This window comes from Haemorhous mexicanus, chromosome 27 (assembly GCF_027477595.1).
Source record: "Haemorhous mexicanus isolate bHaeMex1 chromosome 27, bHaeMex1.pri, whole genome shotgun sequence".
NCBI lineage: Eukaryota > Metazoa > Chordata > Aves > Passeriformes > Fringillidae > Haemorhous > Haemorhous mexicanus.
This window is the reverse complement of record NC_082367.1, coordinates 1871364-1876971: the sequence shown is the minus strand read 5'-3', so window position 1 is coordinate 1876971 and position 5608 is coordinate 1871364.

Here is a 5608-nt window from a genome sequence, read left to right as displayed (position 1 = left end):
GCCAGAGCTCCAGAAGGGTTTGGACAATGGTGTGAGGCACAGGGGGGATTGCTGGGGGTCTGTGCAGGGCCAGGATGATCCCGTGGGTCCCTCCCAGCCCAGGACATTCTGTGATTCTCTGACTGATTCATGCCACTGGAGATCCCAGCTAGCACAGAAGGTTCCTGTCAGTGGTAGGACTGAGCTCTGGAAAGCCTCTGACTTCCTCCTCTGGGAAGAATTGTGGGCACAGAGCCAGACTGGAGCTGGGGAAGCAGCAGGAGCTGCACAAAGGGCTGTGCAGTGGGAGATGTGGGCCGGTGGCCACCCGAGTCACACCTGTGAGCTGCTGGGAGGGGCTGTGGCAGCAGCAGTGCCCTCTGAATGAGCTGGCACAGCAGGTGTGTCATTTACCCATTGTCTGCAGGCACCAAAACACATGCCTGCTGTCTCTGCCCTGCCAGGCTTCCCATGGAAGTGGTGGTGTGCAGTCTCAGCTGGGTGTGGAGGGCAGCTGGGAGATGCCCTCAGCCCTGGCATACCAGCCTGGGGAAGGGCTGCTGTGCCTGCCAGAGGAGCAAACTCAGTGCCAAGTGTGATGGAGAGGGAAGATCCTGCTCCTGTGCTGTTTTGCAGCAGCAAACTGTGGATGAAACTGTAAAACCCCAGGTAATGCTTCATTCTGCCCAGCTCTGCAGGGCTGGGGAGGAAGGGCAGGGGCACAGCAAGCAGGAGGCTTTCCAAAACTGTGTCATGGCTCTGTGTGTCCCCCTGGCTCTGTCCCTGGCTGCAGAGCTGGGAAAGCACCTGCCAGCCTCCCTGGGAGCTCTGGGGACGCCGTTTGCTGCCAGGTCTCCATCTGCACAACCTCTGGTGCTGACAAGCCCCACGGAGGGCTGGGAGGGAGCCAGCACCTGGCTGCAGCCCATCTCTCCCCTCCCTGGCTCCAGCAGCACAAAGGGCTGCAAATCACCACTATAAACGTAGCTGGAGTGTGTGTGTGAGCGCCCTGGGGACACCCTGCCACCTTGTCACTGTGGCACGGTCACAGGCTGCTGCCCCGTGGGGCATCTGGTGCCAAGCTGTGCCTGTCCCACACTGGTGCCACAGAGGTGCCTGCTCTTCTCATCAGCCTCCTCTGGGAACCCCTGGCTGCCTCCCCAGGACAAAGCCCTGCTACCAGGCTGGTGGATGACACCTCCAGGACTGCCAGCCCCACCGGAGGCATCTGAAGCTACAGGTGATGACTTTACCCCGGGGGAAGGTGTGGCAGCCAGGCGTGAGTTGCAGTGGGGAAGGTAACTGCTCTTTAAAAAACCCCAGCTCTCATTAGATGTGGGGGCTGGGGGCAGAGAGGGGTTTGGAGCAGCATCACAGCAAATGCTGCTGTGATCCTGCACGCCCAGCCCACTGCAGGCAGCTCTGCCCCCACTATCTTCTCTCAGGGGTTGTTTTGGCTCTCAGGCTGGGAGAGGTGCCTGGTCAGGCAGTGAGGGCTCTTTCCAGTCCATGGTGCTGCCATCCCCCGAAACCACGCTGTGGTTCCATTCAGGGCACGAACCCCAGAGTGTCCCCAAGCCCCAGGTAGGGCTGTTAGCCCAGTTAGGACAGGGCTGTTAGCCCAGGTTGGGCCTTTAGCCCAGTTAGGACTGCTAGCCCAGTTCAGGCTGTTAGCCCAGTTAGGACAGAGCTGTTAACCCAGTTAGGACAGGGCTGTTAGCCCAGTTGGGGCTGTTAGCCCATTAGGTGACTCCTGCAGCCACAGTTCAGCCGCTGCTGTTCCGAGCCCCCCCAGAGCAGCCCAGAACGGGAGATTTGCTCTGCTCTGAGCCGGGAGTGTGGCACGGAGCTGGCGTGGTGACAGCCACAGCGGGGCTGGGACATCCTTGGAGCGGAGCAGGGCTGCGGGGTTGGCCTGGTTGACATTTAAAGGTCCTTTTCAACCCGAACTCCTCAGTGAGTCCCCGAGCCCGGGCCGAGGGGAGCAGGGCCATGGGGGGTCTGGCTCGCAGCGCTCTCCTAACGACAACCATCTCTTGTGGCTTCTCCCCGAGGGCAGGACCTGCTGCAGAGGGGCTGATGAGCTGCAGATGGGGCAGCCTGTGCCCATCCAGCCGGGAAAGGGAACAGCACCGCCCTGCTCCTTCTCTCCCTCCTTCCCAGCAGGTTCGGGGGGCTCGGGGGTCGCTGCCCCTCGCCATGGCAGCATCGCCCTCCCCAGGGGTGCTTGGAGCGCCGGGGGAGGCTGGAATTCGCAGGGAAGCTCTCTGGCCCTCCTCCAGTCTCATAAGCATAACAATTGCTCTCTCGCCTGCTCTGTTTCAGATCCTACCCTTAACATTTAACCACTCCCCGTTAATTTCCAAATTGCCACACACATCGCGGAGTCGTTCCTCGCCCGCGCTGCTCTCAATGCCGGGGCCGGGCTATTCCCAGGGAGGCCGGGGCCGGGGGGCAGCCCTGGCGGAGGACCCCCGGTCCCGGGAGGGAGTCTGGGAACAGGAGGAGAAGGGAGCTGGGGAGCCGCCACTTGGCTTTGTCTGGTGGCAGACACATGGAGCACATTAGCAGCCTTTCAGTGGAAGTTTGATCGATGGGGAAGGCTTTCTAACTGACTATCAAAGCACGCATGGTATGTGAGAAGCAGACACCAATTAGTGATGTCTTTTTAAAGGCTGCCTTGTTAAGAGGGGAATAAGGGGAAAGAATGAAATTGGCCAGAAAACATGGAGCTATTTAACCTTAATTAGAAGAAAGGTGTGGGCTTTGTGAAAAGGCCATTTCTGAAAGGGGTTTTTCTCCCTGGGTATAAAGAGATCCTGCCTACTTGTTAGAGACTTGTTAGAGTTTATAAGGCTGGGCAGGAGGCTAACTTGTAGAAATGCCTTTTATGCCACTTGAATGTGTGGCTTGCTTATTATAGTCTGCCATCCTGCCAGGGTGGCTGGTGGAGAGGAGAGGAGAGAGCAGCACTGCCAACTGGCTATAAATTTCATGAACATCATAAATGTAAGTGCTTTCTGGAGAGCTGTACAGATTGCACATAAAAGTCCCCCTTCTGTCCCTGTAAACTAAAAAGAGGGCTTTTTTGGCAAATTAAAAATTGTAGAGTGTCTTCCATGCTGAGCTAGGAAGCAGCCAGGCTACAAATCCACAGAGCAGGGAGGTCTCCCGCACACGCTGGCAGCGCCGCTCCGTGTCCCCGTGTCCCGGGGGGAGCGGGACAAGGAGCACCCAGCGGCAGGACAGGGGTTGCTGTGCTGCAAGAGCCCCTCGGGGCATGCGGGCCGTGCCACCTCGGTGCCAGCTGCCTGAGGCTGCGGGGACAAGAGAGGGCTTTTCTGGCAGCCGTGGGACCGAGCGCTGCTCCGGGCAGCTCCCCGCGACCTTGGGGACTTGGGGCACCTTTGGACCCGCAGTGCTGGCTGCTGGCCGGACACGGGGCCGCGGCCCGGGGCTGGCACAGGGACACAGCTGCTCGTGCCCTGCTGTGAGGACGCGGTAAATAAGCCCAGAAAGGGGCATTTTCTCGGCCAGCTGAACGCCCTGCCTGCTCCGGGTACCGACACAGTCCCGGGGCTCCCTCCCTCCAGGGTCCGTGCAGGGATGGCGCCTGCTGTCTGCACAGCCCAGCGAGCTCAGCGCCTCGCTGCACGGATCAGGGCTGCTTTTTCGCCGTGCTGTTTAATAAGGACCATAAATATCCCCTAATGACTGCATGGAGCTGGTGTTTAGAGCAGTCACGGCACACACGCGCTCAGGAGCTGCTCCCACCAAGCACCTGAGGCCTGGGGCAAGGTGTTCCTGTGCAGGGAGAGGGAAAAAGAGCTCCAGCCCGGGCTGACACATACAGCCAGGCAGGGCACAGCCCCTCTTTGGTCTGGTTCACTGCTGCCTCAGCATCCCTGCCACCCGTGAGGGCTGAGCTGCTTGCTCAGGGTCAAAACTGATTTTGGGGGCACGGCCAAGTGGGACTGCCCCAAAAACACACACACACAAAGTGATGGGGGCCTGGCACCACCCTGTGCCAGGGAGGGATGTTTTAGTCCCCTGGGGCAGATTCAGCCCTTACCTCCTGTGGGCTGCTCCTGTTCAGCATTAGCTCCTGCCTGAAGCCTCCTGGAGGCGGGGGAAGTTTTATTTGGAGGAGACCACAGCAGGCATGGGTCCTTGATGAAGTTTCAATCCTAGAACATCCTGAGCTGGAAGGGACCCACAGGATCATCAAGTCCAGCACGTGCCCTGCTCAGAGCCCCCACCAGCCCCACCCTGGGCATCCCTGGAGCTCTGGCAGCCTCGGGGCCGTGCCCATTCCCTGGGCAGCCTGGGCAGTGCCAGCACCCTCTGGGGGAAGAGCCTTGCCCTGATCTCCAGCCTGAGCTGCCCTGGCCCAGCCCCAGCCGTGCCCTGGCTGCTGTCCCTGTCCCAGAGCAGAGATGGGAGCTGCCCCTCGGGAGGAGCTGCAGATCCCTGAGCTCTGCCCTCAGCGAGCTCAGCTCACACACCAAGAGCCCTCAGCTGCTCCTCCTGTGGCCCCTCCTGACCCTTCACCATCCTCGTGTCCCTCTTTTGGATGTTCTGTAATATCTTTGTATCCTTTTGTTGTGGTGTCCAAAACTGCCCCCAGCCTTCAAGGTGAGGCCACAGCAGCACAGAGCAGAGTGGGACAGTCCCCTCCTGTGACCAGTACCACATTGGGCTCCACGAGAGCATTGCTGTGGAGCCATGAAGCTTGTCCTGCCATCCCACCTCCTGGAGGGTCTCCTGGGCCACACTGAGAGTGAGGGTGCCCAGCCCCAGGGGCTCCTTTCCCTTTCTGCAGAGTGCATGTGCCCGAGCTCCCAGCAGCAGCTGGGACTTGTGGCTTCAGCTAAATGAGAACCAGGGCTCAGCAGGGCTGCTCTCCAACGTGACAGCATGTCTGTGTGTGCAGGAAGCACCCTCAGCTCAAATCCAAGGAAAAGCACGTTTCTGTTGGCCTGAGAGCTGATTCCCTCACAGCCACCCAGCCTCCCAGCTGGGACACATCACCCAGGTTCCCTCAGCCACCATGATGGGAGTTTGGGCAGCCCTGCTCTGTGCCTGGCCGAGGTGCTTCCCCAGCAGGAGACTGGAACTCCCACCTTGTGCTGGGCTCCAGGATGAGCAGGTGTCTTTGTTTGGAAAGTCAGGTGTCTGCTAAGGAAGGCAGGAGCCTGCCCTGAAATGGAAAATGTAACCCCCTCTCTCCCAATTGCTATAAATTTTAAATTAAGGGGCTCTCAGGCAAAAAATATGGGAGCAGGAAATAACAGTTCTTTACTAGGGAAGAAAATAAAAGGATAAAATGAACAATGCAGTGAACTAAACCAACCCTGCCAGAGCCAGAGCACAGCCTGACACCCTGTGGGTCAGGGTGCTGGCAGCAGTCCCATTGGAATTGTGGCTCAGCCCCCCTGCAGGGCCAGGGGTGGTTCTGCTGGAGCAGGGATCCTGGAGAAAGGTGCACTCTGCCTCTGAAGGTCCAGGGGCAGAGGCAGCTGCTGCTCCTCTGGAGAATCCAGTGGAGAAGCCGTGCTGGTGTTCCAGAATCTCCAGATTCTATCCAGGCAGGAATGCTTGGCTCCTCCCCCTGGGCTCACATCTCCCA